This window comes from Quercus robur, chromosome 7 (assembly GCF_932294415.1).
Source record: "Quercus robur chromosome 7, dhQueRobu3.1, whole genome shotgun sequence".
Classification (NCBI taxonomy): Eukaryota; Viridiplantae; Streptophyta; class Magnoliopsida; order Fagales; family Fagaceae; genus Quercus; species Quercus robur.
In genome coordinates this window covers 49,328,839-49,343,184 of record NC_065540.1, presented here as the reverse complement: position 1 = coordinate 49,343,184, position 14,346 = coordinate 49,328,839, and the positions used below count along the sequence as shown (strand labels likewise).

At 34.4% G+C, this 14,346-nt stretch overlaps 1 long non-coding RNA gene across 4 annotated transcripts; it reads right to left on the bottom strand.

The window, feature by feature from the left end:
* Nucleotides 1–6,823: 6,823 nt before the first annotated feature.
* LOC126693768 (uncharacterized) lies at nucleotides 6,824–12,017 on the bottom strand. 4 transcript variants are annotated; one of them, XR_007645521.1, is made up of 7 exons: nucleotides 11,828–12,017; nucleotides 11,241–11,315; nucleotides 10,727–10,835; nucleotides 10,461–10,557; nucleotides 9,701–9,918; nucleotides 8,179–8,251; nucleotides 6,824–7,569 (listed from the first exon to the last, which is right to left on the bottom strand). It is a non-coding gene; the product is annotated as an uncharacterized LOC126693768 (long non-coding RNA). The 4 variants fall into 4 exon arrangements; XR_007645523.1 differs by having other exon boundaries at nucleotides 11,241–11,310; XR_007645522.1 differs by lacking the exon at nucleotides 10,727–10,835.
* Nucleotides 12,018–14,346: the final 2,329 nt, after the last annotated feature.

Genomic DNA, 14,346 nt, shown 5'->3' with positions numbered 1-14,346 from the left:
AGTAGTGAAACACTTCATAATCAAAGCACATCATTTATTATCAAAACCCAACTTTTGCATAATTTTTTCCAACCATATCCACTCTACCTTATCATATGCCTTACTCATATCAAACTTTAGAGCCAAATCACCCACTCTTCCACTCTTCTTTTGACTAATATGATGCGTCATCTCATATGCTATAAGAACATTATCAGTGATTAATCTACCATACACAAATGCATTTTGGGTATCACTAATAATAGAAAGAAGAACTTTTTTCAACCTATTAGTAATGGCTTTTGATGCAATTTTATAAACAACATTGCAAAAACTAATGGGTCTATAATCAGTCACAATTTTTGGCTCTTTACATTTAGGAATAAGGGCAATATGTGTATGATTGAAGTTTGGAGGAATGATACCTGAATTGAGGAAAGCCAAAACTGTTGAAGTAACCATACCACCAATCTTGGGCCAAAAGTGTTGATAAAACAGTGGAGGCATGCCATCTGGTCTAGGAGACTTCAAAGGGTACATTTGCTTAATGGCATTTTTCACTACAACTTTTGAAAACTCCCTTACAAGTACCTGATTCATCCTAAGGGTGACTTTATGTTGAACTACATCTAGAATTTCTTTAAACTCCGCAGGATCACTACTAAAAAGCCTCTCATAGTACTGCAACATCAACTCCTCCACATGCTTATCTCCTTCCAACCACCTACCATTCTCATCCATTAAACCCTCTATGAGATTCTTTTTGTATCTTGCTGAAGCTTTCTCATGGAAAAACCTAGTATTCATATCATCTTCCTTATCCATCCAACAATTCAACTAAATTCTAGTGTTCCTCAAAGATCTAATCATATCCGGAGTTGAAGGTTGCAGCTCTAACCATTCTAACTTTTTCTGTAATTTAGCCACTGTTTTCCCCACATTACCAAATTCTACGTCATTCCACACCTCAAGTCTAGCACAGCAACTCTCCAACCATCTATTCAGAACATCACCCGACCCTCCATAAAAGCCTTCATCCCAAGCTTCCTCCACAATGGCCTCACATCTTGGATCCTTTAACCACATTGATTCAAATCGGAAAACCTTACCCATCCTCTTTTTTCTTGGTTTTGCAAACAATTGAAGAACAAGAGGGGAATGATCTGAAGCCGATGATGAAAGATAAGTAAGCTTAGCCATCGAAAATAAATGAAACCACTCCACCGTAGCCAAAGCTCTATCCAACCTTTCTCTAATTTGAGACCCATCCTCTTTTAAATACAACCAAGTAAACAATGGCCCCGTGAATGGAACTTCCTTAAGACCACAACAATTAATAGTGTCAACAAAATATTTCATTTGCTGTCTAGTTCTAGTACGTCCCCCCTCCATTTCAACCATGCTAGTAATTTCATTAAAATCCCCAATTGCTAGCCACGGTAAAGAGGATGTTCCATGTAAATGTTTGAGTTTTTGCCATGACTCCCATCTCTTAGAAGTATCAGGTTCACCATAAAAACCTGTAAGGTGCCACCAATCAATACCATCCCCCCCATCTACTCATGCATCAATATGTGAATGAGAATAAGTTTGAATATCAAGCTTAATCTCTTGTTTCCAAAATAAAGCTAAGCCACCACTACTTCCCCTACTAGGCACAATAAGACCATTTTTATATTTACACCAATCACAAACCTTTAACATCCAATCCAAACTAGATTTTGTCTCCATTAAAAAGACAATATTGGGATCTTGTTTATTGATTACCTTGACTAAGGCATGAACTGTCCAACGGTTCCCAAGCCCTTGGAAGTTCCAACTCAATAGACTCATAATACCCGGTGGGGTTGCGTAGACAGTCTTCCTCGACTCGGCCCCACTTGAGCGTTAATCTCCCTACTTTCAAAATTGCCACCATTGTTTGCAAAAGTATTGGTTTTATGAAACTCGGCCTTCAACCATTCACCATAAGGAAGTTCGTGCTGATGGTCATCATGAAGAAAACAATATCTGGCTTCATGACCAATCCGGCCACACTTGACACAGAGCCCCACTAATCTTTCATTTTTAAATCCAATACAAACCTTATCTCCTTCAGGACTTGCGACAACACCACCTCGACTTAGCGGTTTATCCAATGGCAAGTCAACCCTAACACATAGAAAATGGGCTTGATCTGATGAAAAGGCTTTCAAATCAACCTCCATAACCTTACCCAGTCCATTACCAATATCTCTTCCTACTTCCTCAGACAATAGATCAAAAGGAAGTCCCCAAACCTGGACCCACATTGGTATTGAAGTAAAACGAACAGAAGTAGGAATTATACCTCGCTCCCATCTACACAATGGGTGATCCTCAAAACTCCAAGGACCATTTGCTAGCACCCACTTCAACTGGCTCTCCAAGGAAAATTTAAATTGAAATACACCATCTCCAACATCAACAATACAACCATTAGAACCCATCTTCCATACAGATCGCAGTAAAGTCTTGGCGACACGTTGGTTAAAAGACCTATTAGTGAGAAATCTCCCCAACAGACTGAGAGAGCATTCTTCCAACATCCTGTCCCTATGCATAGTTCCAACCCTAATAACCACTCCTTCATCTTCCATCAACTTAATGTTTTGTAGTTTTTGAACAAAATCCGAATCCATAATTGAAACACGCAAAACAAAAAGAAGTTTAATAAAACAAATTGCTAGAGAAAGACCAATCACACTACACGTCTCACTAATAATGTGAGAAGGATATTCCCATGAAGAGAAGAAAACTCACCTTGTGTGAGAAGAAAAAAAAGTTCAGGCTATTTGTTTTTGTAAAAATAGAAGCTTTGATGTTGGTGTATTATAAAATGAGTTGTTAAAATAGATAGAGTGGCTTTTTGAGATGCTAAAAGCTAAATTTTCTAGAAGCTAAATTTTCTAGAAGCTTTGATGGGAATGCTCTAAAGGTAGCATTGCTTTAAAAACTGGGAAAATAGAAGTGAAAATGGGGCTATCCATGGATTTAATTGGGTTGGGTTGGAATTTAAAAAAAAAAACTAAATTGCAAATTTATATCCTAAAATTTGGATTAATTTAGATTTTTTCTCCTAGAGTTTCAAAATTTTAATATGATCCTCAAATGAATTTTAATATGATCCCCAAATGTTATGCATCTTTCTTATTTGCTCCCAAACAATGCACCATGCCTATTAAGTGTGTGTTTGGTAAAAATTAAAAAGACAGATTATTTTATTATTCAGCTTATTGTTGATACTATCCATAGGCTCTACTGCACTTTTTGGTATTATTCATGGGTTCTACTGTACTATTTCACTTAACTTTTACCTTTATCTATAGTACTTTTAGCAAAAAGTTTTAGTTTCAGTAAAATAAGCAGTTCTCAAAGAGACTCTAAGTGCCAAATTGGCAACCCAACCACATCTTCTATATTTGAATTTATTTTGATTTTGTACTCTCTATGTTTGAAACTGTATTGATTAATCTAGTGCTTAATAGATAGCCAAGCACAACACATTGGCGGAAGTAAGCAAATCCAAATGATACCTAGCATTAAGGGAGTATAACATAATAATTATGTTTATATTGTGTCATCTGAACATGCACTCTATTTCGTAAAAAATCAAAACTGTGCAGTAAACAAAGACACTTAAAGAAAAAAAAATTATTTAATATTAGGATAGCCCACATGGACCTCTCTCTCTCTCTCTCTCTCCCTTTCTAAATATATATACATACATATATATATATATATATATATATATATATGGGTTCAAGTTACACCTGGTGTAACTTCAAAAGAGTTACACTTATTTTAAACCATTGATTTCTCACATATCTAACAGTAGAAAAAATGCTAGTATTTATTGTTTTCCAACTCATCTCATCTAATTAATACTAGCATTTTTGTCTCTCTCTTATTTATTAAATATAACCATTTATAAACATCTTATAATAAAGTAAAAGTCAGCTAACTTCTCCGATCTCTATCTCTCTCATTTGTACCATTAAAGAAAAAATATCTCTCGGTTAACTCTCAAACCCAAATGCAGGTTTTCTCCCAAAAAAAAAAAAAAAAACCCAAATGCAGGAATTTATCAATGTCCATCACAAGAACATTTTCAATGATACTCAGCAATTTCAGTGAAATCGAGAGCCATTATTTGTGACTACCTCACTGACTACATGCCCACGGCCCAAATATTTAATAAATAAACTCCATGGGAAAGGGAAAAGCAAGCCAAAGTCACTGCCGCCTTGCCCAAAGATGGCTAGGAAGACCAAGCTCAAGTCGCCTTGGCACATAATAAGTAGGGGAAAACTTTAAAGTAAAAAATATTGGGATTGATTTAGATTTTAGAAAAAAAGATGGTTTTATTTTGTAGGAGAAAAATCAAACAAGGTTTGTTTAGATCAAACATATAAAAAGGAATTCTTTGGTACCTAATAAAAATCCATTTACAGAGGCTCTAGCAAAGTTCTTGTTGAAAAGTCGTCATCTTTGTTTTCTCTCCCTACCTGATACATAGCTTCACAATTTCCTGTTTCATTGTTTTTTTTAGTTTTGGATGTAATCCAATTTCGTAGTTATCGGTGATTTTGCAATTCTTTTTTATTTCCCTAAAGGTTAAGATGCTTATAAATGTAATAATCCTTTTTTATCTCCCTAAATGTTAAGATACTTATAAATGTAATAAATAAGAGAGAGACTAAAATGCTAGTATTAATTAGATGAGATGAAGCAATAAATACTAGCTTTTTTTCTACCGTTAGATATGTGAGAAATCAATGGTTTAAAATAGGTGTAATACTTTTGAAGTTACACCAGGTATAACTTGAACTCATCTCATATATATATATATATATATATATATATTTATTTATAAAAGTCCAATTTCTTCCTATGTGGGACTCATGGATTCTATCCATTAAAACCATCTTCAATTGGCCATTTTATGAGTCAATTTCTCATTCGCTCATAACCTATCAACATTTTGAAGTTCTCTGACGCAACAAATTGAGAACAATTTTTACCTAAACCAAACTTTATTTGATTTGTTAAGAAAGAGCCAATATGACAATTTGATGTGTAACTGTAAAAGCTGAAAAGAAGTTAAGCAAGTTAAGAGAAAAATAGAGAATAGGATATGAGATATAGGTTAGAAGTTTGAGTTATGGGAATTGAGTTTTGAACATAGTGATATTTGCATTTAGTATTATAAATTTTCATTTCTAAAGAAAGTTCTTATATCTTAAACCAGAATTGTAAATGAGATACTAAAATTAAGTTTACCAATGAGTATTGCTTTAATCTCCACTACTATAGTGTGTTCATTGATCTATGTTGTCAGAATTCCCTCATACATCCACATTAAAGTTAAAGAACAAAATTGCATTCCCACTAAAAATATTGAAGACAAGTTTGAGGGGATAAAAATTTATGACCAATAATCTAACAGAATTTTCTATGAAGTCGCATTAAGATAATTAGGTTTATTTACCAAGTGAGTGTCATCGCACAGCCCTACACCTATAAAAAAAAATAAGGTTAATATTTAGAGATTTTAACTTGAATCCAACCTTTATTAAGTATCACTCAAAATCCAAATGCCACAAAACATTAACAAGAACAACCATTACTTTTTTTGAAAGCTCATTTATGCTTCAAATTTAAGGACACTAAGACCAGAACAATTATTGCCTTTGTTAAAAGCTAGTTTATGCTTAAAATTTAAGAACACTTAAGCACCTCAACATGAATGATTCCAGCAATTATTCCCACATAGTCTTGTTGAATAATTCCTTCATTTATTTTCAATGATATCTCATGTGCGTACCCAACCTCTATTTAATGGACCGGGCTAAGGGTTGGGCTCACAACTTACTTGTAGAGTGGGCCTAGTGTTTCCTACTAAGGGTAGTTCCTCCCTAAGTGACCCTGTGACACCCTTTAGCTCCAGTGAACACCCTCACTTTTCTCTCTTGTGTTGCTCTCTCCCTTGGTATCGCTAGCTCTCTCTCTCTCTCTAGAATTGCCAACCCCCTCTTCTCGTTCTATTCTCCTATTTATAGCCTGAAGTGGGTGGAGGCATTATGATTACTTTCTAATCTCACTCGTGTGGGTGGGGTCCAATCTAATTATTCCTGATAAGGATTTGCTTTGTTGGAAACGGTGATAATGGTATTGGAACTGGTTCCAGCCTCCATAAGACTGCTCGGTGGCGATATTCCCCAAGGCAATATCAGGCCGCCGAGAACATAGGCTGTCTCGAGCAAGTACGTTCCCAATCAAGTTACAGTTGATCGGCAGGGGCTTGCTTCTGATATGTTTAAGACATGATGGACTCATTACAAGACAATGACATCCAACCATGATCCAGCAGAAACATAGTAACAGCTTACCAGGAAAGCAAGATGACACAATTTGATGGATCAAATTAATTAAAGATGACTTGCCAACATTCAGAACACCAACCACCAAAACAAGTAGAGTAGGTTCCCTTGAAATCACTTCCTTCAGCTTGAACTCCAGTAGCTTTTGGTACATGAAGCATGATAGGACACCATAATCACCACCCATATTTCAATAAATCAGTCAGAGTCCGAACTCCTCACTGTCACTATCTAAGAAGCATGGACAAGGGCACTAACTGACACTCACAAGCACTAGAAGGGATTGTCATCCACTATCTAATAAGCATGACCAAGGGCACCCCACAAAAGTTGGAGCTTTGTGCACTAGGTAAAACCTTTATAAATTATTGTCATTCACTCTTTCCACAATTCTTCATTTTTTTTTCAGTATTACAAAAGAACATTACTGTCAAAAATAACAAAAAAACTTCACATCCTTCTTAAAAGCCACCTACTGAAGCTAGAAACCAGATTATTTTGTCTGAACTTACTGATCATCTGTTTCAAATTAAGCCTACCATATCTAAAGTCATAGTTCATTGACTCTGTCAGTTTGTCTAGCATTTGCCCACATTTCAAGTTTACATTCTCCTTTCTTGTCCCTGGTCATAAAAAAAACCCCTTCATACAGTAAGCACAACAAAATAACTTCATTATGTCCTACATGAATGTCAATAAAATATGTTATCAAAACATAGGCTCATTGTAACACATTCATGACCAAAAAATATGTTATCAAAATTAAATCTTCATTCATGACAAGAAAACTAAATTTCCTTGAAAAAATTTCTGATCTGATAATTTGCCATCCATTCATAAGAACCAAAATGGTGTCTAACGCATGTAATATCTCAACAACAAGACCTATCATGAAGTTTATTTGGTTCTATGCAGTCCCTAGAACAATTTTTCTTGTGCCCATAGTTAAGTTTGTCTCCTTTCTGACTTTGGGTCATCCCGAATAAAATGATTAAATGAGAACGATCCTATATTACTCAATGTAAAGCATATTAGAGTCATTTGGCAGCTTCCTCCTTTTTGGCCGAAAATCTTTAAGATTATACTCATGTTTTTCCTTAGAATCGTATTGAATCCCTTCCAGTCTCCTATTGTTCAAGTGCTTCCAATGAAGGGGAGTCCCTTGAGTATTTAAAATTGCTGGCAAGTTCTGTGCATTTAAAAATTTGGTAAGCTTTAACAGATAGAATAAGCAATACAACTTGATAAAAGTAATTTCATGTTGACTTGAACATTTCCCCCTAACCCCCAAAAAAACCACAAATACAGAAAATTAAAAGAAAAAAGACTGATAAAATTCCAAGACACCAAGTATAATGTTTTAGAAGCTGCAGCTTGGGCAACCTGTGTTGGTTGGAGGTCAACAAAGGGTTTAAGTCTCATCCCTAGTTGACGCATCTTGAGGCAAAAAACATTTCACACTTGGTCCTTAAAGAATTTGACAAAAACTCACCAACACACAGCATTTTCTAGCTTTGTAGTACGATTTCAGTAAATTCAAGACATCAACACAATACAGGTGGGGGAAAAAAGTAAGAAAAGACCAGCATATACAACGCACTCCCCACCCCCACACCCCTACCCCCCCCAAAATAAAAATGAATAAAGAAACCCTAGAAGTTACAACGCAGGACACAACATTTGCATCATAGACATTATCAAGGATGAAAGGACCAAGTTTGCCTTCCCTAAATAAAGTCAGAAACATTTTTGATACCATCAAATGAGCTTCTTAGGCCTTATGAGGTATCTTAATTACCTTCTGTAGTGCTTCAAGCTGCTGTTTTATAAGACCCTCAAAGTCACTCTCACCTCTACAATACTGGTGAATTCTGAGAGTTAAATACAAAGCAAATTGGACTTCCGTGACAAGATCCCGAAAGGGAAAAAGTAAAGAACTAAAAATTCAGAAATGACATAAAATAAAGCAAGATATTCAAAGGTCACATGGAGATCTGTCTAAGCTACAACAATAAGAACTACAAATGACATTTAACTTGCAAAAGAGCTAGAATTTTTATATCTTAACATAAGTATTTAAAAGCATTTCAGAAAAGCTTTATGTGTACAAGCATTAGCCTATTAGCAATCAAAATGGCATTTTATTCTTGATAATTATTTAAGAGTTTAAATTGAAATATAAACCTTATTTTTCATAAATCATATTCATGCATTGAGTCATCATTGATCAATTCTCATTCCAATTTTTTTTTTAATCACCATTACCAAAAGATTGGGCCCCTACCTTCTGCAAAAATTATAGAAAAAGGGGGTCATTTAGATGGATCCTATAGGATAAAAATACTCTCATAAGAGCTTACTCACAAACATTTGTCAGTTCTCCTATCTTTTATCACTACTCCCATTTATTCTTTTTCAAACCATTTCATTGAAATCAAAATATCCACATCAAGCAACACAATCTTACTCAATGATACTACCAAATGTGCGAATTTACACTTCCTCCATATATGTATTGTTTATAGGGTTACCTGTGAGTTTTCCCCATTTACTTCTTCTAAATCAATTACTACCTTTTTGCTTACCTTGGCATCATCTCAACCACCCTGAACATGCTTTTCTTGTTTGCTCATTTCTCTCTACCACAAATTATTTTCATTCACTAGTATTAACAAAAGAACATTACTGTCACAGAAAAACAAAAAAGTTTCTTATCCTTCTTAAAAACCATCAACTGAAACTAAAAACCAGATTATTTTCTCCGAACTAATTAATAATCAGTTTCCAATTAAGCATGTTATATCTAAAGTCATAGTTCATTGACCAGTCTAGCATTTGCAAACATTTCTAAATTTACATGCTCCTTTTTTTGGGTTGCCTGGCCATAAAAAACCTCTTCATACACAAATCACAATAGAATAACTTTATGATGTCCTACATGAATGTCCATAACCAGTAAGTAAAATATGTTATTGAAACTTAGGCTCACTGCAAATCATTCATGACCAGAAAATATGATATAAAAACTTAATCTTCATTCATGGCAAGAAAACTCCTTTCTTTTTTACTAACTATCCTAAAAAAAGTTTTCTGATCTGATCATTTGCCATCCATTTGGAAGAATGAAAATGGTGTCATACCCATATAATTATTCTATGACCAAACTGATCATAAAGTTCATTCAGTTCTATGTTGTTTCTAGATCAATATTTCCTATGCCCATAGTTTGTCTCATTTCAGATTTGTGATGTGACAAAAAATTTTAAGATACTTTGGGTCATCCTGCACAAAATGATTAATTGAGAACGATCCTATATTACCTCAATGCAAGGCATATCAGAATCATTTGGCAGCTTCCTCCTCTTTGGCCGAAGATCTTTAAGATTATACTCATGTTTTTCCTTAGAATCATATCAAATCCCTTCTAGTCTCCTGTTGTTCAAGTGCTTCCAATGAAGGGGAGTCCCTCGAGTATTTAAACCTGCCAGCAAGTATTGTGCAATTCACTCCTCACCTACCACTGAATCTTTTACAGACCCTTCATGTGCATTTAAGAATTTGGTATGCTTTATCAGATAGAATAAGAAATACAATGTGACAAAAGTAATTTCATGTTGACTCGAACAACTCTCCCCAAGCCCTAAAAAAACCACATAAACACAACAATAAAAGAAAAAAGACTTCTAAATTCCAAGACACCAAGTATAATATTTTAGAAGCTGTAGCTTGGGCAACCTGCGTTGCTTGGAGGTTAACAAGAGGGTTTAAGTCTCATCCCTAACCGACACATCTTGAGGCATAAAACTTTTAGGCCGTACCCAACATAACTGAAGCTGAATACAGTTGGGTTTGTTGCAACCAAATCAGCTCAGGTTGAGTGGTCTATGGCTTCTCTTAATAGTGAATGGAGAGTCACTTATTTTTGTCTATTTACAAAAGTGATCTTTCAAGCAAGATTAGCACATCTAAAACTAAAAAAGCATGCAGGTAGCTGTGTGCATATGTGTGTGCACATTCACATGTGTACTGTAAGAAATCTCATAAGAAACTAAAGAGAAATTATTTGTAAGAGGATGATACCTGCAAGAGCCAGCTTCAGTTCTGTCTCTATGTCAGGGATACTTGGAACCAATACACCTGGAATGTCTAGGACATATATGCTAGGCTGATGTGCAATCTGCAGATTCACAATTCAACGTCAGCATTTAAACATACATTGATGTTGAAACAGAAGTTTTCAGCAGCAGATCAACATCAGAAGGAGAAAGGAAACAGTAGATAGAACAAACAAATTAAGATTTTAAAAAGAAATGGAAAGAGGCAAATGCTTGATGATTTGGGCTGACCTTCAAAACATGTCTGAGTTATTTCTTAGAAACTTTTGATATTTAAACCAGATACATAAGCCTGATAGTATATTCCCCTATTCATATAAACCCACAGACACTTGCCAGCCTAAAATGAAAATCAAAAGTAAAAAAAAAAAAAAAGGATAAATAAATTAGAAAGACAGTGAGCAAAATAGGGGTTGAATGAATCAATATTAATAAAGCGAGAAATATAACACAACTCATTGTAACCCCTTCACTTTATCTGTGGTAAAATAATACATCACAAGTTAGAAATAACTTCCTTGCCATCAGTTTGCTTCTCATAAAAGCAACAACAACAACTATACGTTAAGTGATAATGGCCAATCAAACAATTCACAACCAAACCTAAAATATCGGGGTCCAATCTCAAATACCAAGTCTTAATAACTGAATGCTAACAAGTATGAAAAATAACATGAAGCTAGAAATTCAGTTTCCTTTTCAATTTTCAAGGTATATAAAACCACAAGATGCAGAATCTCCTGACCTTGTACCCAGCAATTAATATCTTGAGTAACACTGGGTAATGGGCCGACTGTAGCTCGCTTCATCTTTTCCTGCACTATGAGAGATAACTACAGCTCTCATTGTTCAATAATTTAATAACCTTCACTACAGTTCCATTTAAAGACACTAATTGACACTGACACTAACATTGAAACAGACAAGAAAACACCATAATTCTTGAAAAATTAGGACACGATTGACACAACAAATAATTAATTAAATGAATATTTTTAGAATTTAAAATAAAAATGCTAAAATTTAATTTAGTCGCTTGACTTTTAGTTCTATTGTCTAATTAGTCGTTACTAGCATTCAATTTTTGTCAATTGAGAGTACCTTACTTTGTCAAAATGAGTCAATCCAGTCCTTCTGTCCAAATCTTTTATACTGACTCGTTTTTACAAAGGGAGCGACTAAATTGAATTTTAAACATATTTTTCCTCTCAACCAAAAAACAAAAAGGACATGCATGCAGAGTGAGTGAGTGTCCGACACGGACACTTGTCGGACACGTTTGGAAGGTGTCGGTGCTTCTTAGTTAAGTCAGAATAGTATTGACTAACTTACCTTATGAACAGAACAGAGGTGTTGCTATGGGCATTAATAGCGATGCAGTCTTGTTTGTTAGTACTCTTTTCTCTTTGCCTCTCCCAAACCCATCTTTTATCGCTCGCAAACTCTTATCACACTATTACAGTTCAGGGCTTGGACGCTTTGGGGGAATATTGATCACAATTCAGTCACCATAAATTGATAGTCGGACTCGGGAGGGTTTAAATTAAAGCTAGCATAATTTTAAAAACTGAGTAAAAGAAATGAAAATGGGGGCTGTCCATGGACTTAATTGGGTCGGGTTGGAATTAAGAAAAATAATTAAATAAAAAAAAAATACTAAATTGCAAATTATATCCCTCAAATTTTGATTTTATTTTTTAAAATTTTCAAAATTTCAATATGATCCCCAAATGTTACGTATCATTATGATTTGCTCCCTAACTGTGTGTTAAGTGTAAAATGGGTAGTCCAACCACACCCTCTATATTTTTTAATTTATTTTGATTTTGCATCCTATATGTTTGAAATTGTTTTGATTAATTTAGTGCTTAATGGATAGGTAAGCACAATACATTGGTAGAAGTGGGTAAATCCATATGATACAAAGCATTAAGAGAGTAGATCAAATTTTGAAATTGATCCAAATTACCCAGAGCCAATTTAGATTTAGACTAAGCAAATTAAAGCAAAAACCCAATTTGACTTCTTCGCATTGAGAAATATTCACTTATGATAATTCTAAAAATTAACTTAATTTAACCCATAGAAATTGAGTTGAGTTGTCTTAAGAGATTCTTGGAGTGCGTAAATGGTTATGGTTTGTGTGGTAAAAATCACTATAGAAAGATTCCAAAGGTTCTTGAACTACTGTAGTAGAAAGGTAAGTGGGTCGTTTGTAGAAGTTGAGTAGAGGGTTTAGACTTCAAAGATTTTTTGAGTCTTAACTATCTGTAGCTATTCTTTTATATTAAATTTTATGGGTTTGTTTGTGTCCTTGGAGTGGTATTTACTTTTAAGAGGGTTTTCATTAGTTTTTTACTTCGTTACTAAGTTTTGTGTTACACTTTATTGTTTTTATATTTTCTAATTTGTTATAACGCTAAATTGTGATGAAATATGATTATATTGTTATCACTTAACTAAGGTAATTCGATAATTAATTAATAATAATTTTATTGCGTATTTATCAATTCAAAACGCCATCTTTTGTTTGTAGTCCAACTGACTATTGAGTGAGGTTTTATTATTATTATTTATTTTTTAGAGAGTTTTAAAATTCTAATTGTTAATTATATTGCTCTTGTTCCTAAAAAGGTTGCTGCTCCAGATTTGGAGGATTATACACATCCTTTAAAAATAAATAAATAAATAAGCTCTTCAAATGTGACTCAACCCGATTTAAACATCCCAAGTAACCTGTCCATGGATTAAAATACCAATAAAGCTAGGCCACATTTTTGCACCCCGAAAGACAGCCCACATTTTCCACAACAACAAAACAAAGCCCTATGTGAAGGCCTACAAAACCCAGCCCACAACGAAAAAGCCTTTTTTAAAACCCCCACCACACAAACTCACTCTCTCGCTCTCACCGTCTCATATTTACAAGACCAAAGAGACTGAAAAGACAGTTCTGGACCGAAATAGACCGAAATGGACCGAACGGTCTATCACTCACAGACACACTTCTGTCTCTCTCACTCACAGTCAGTCAGTCACAGCAAGAAGAGAGAGAGAGAGAGAAGAGCAAGAAGTGCAAAATTTATTGTTCCCTATATTACATGCATTTTATAATATATATATATATATATGTAATTCGATTATCTGTCACATAGCCATTGTTAAAAATGGCTACACATCCCCTTCCTTTTATGTCCTTATTAATTAGTCTATATGCCATGCCGTGTATAGGCTGTCAATCCCCATTCCTTCGTTATTTAAAGAAATCAGGTTGGTTCATTTTTTGTGAAGATTCTTTTTTTTTTTTTTTTTTTGTTCATGTTTATTATATCTCTCAGGTTAAGCGTCACATATTTTGCATAATATGCTCCTCGTGTTCATTTACTTGTATGTAGATCACCAACTAAAGGCTTCCAAAGCAATGCAAGATATCAGGTGAGTTTTGGTGGGCCTTCCTTCAATGTTGTTCTTTTGAAGTTATCATTGCATATATACCTTCTGCATAAGACACTCATGATAATTCATTTTACATTGCTTATAATGAATGTAAAATTTGTTGCGACAACAATATTATAAATTTATGTCCTATTAATTTACTTATCAAATAAGCGAAAATGTCATAACCTGTTAATGGAACATCTGACTGAAGTTCTTGTTTGTGCTACTCAGTCTCATTATCAGTTTGCGTCTCATACCATATATAAATCGTAGTGAAACTTCTCATTATCTGAAAGATTGTCTTCCTCCTTTTTCTAGCTTCCCAGTTATTTATCTATTAATTTATAGTTTTTTTTTATGTAAATCTATCCTTGTTCCTTTATCCGTTTTTTTTCCCTGCCACATGCTTCTTA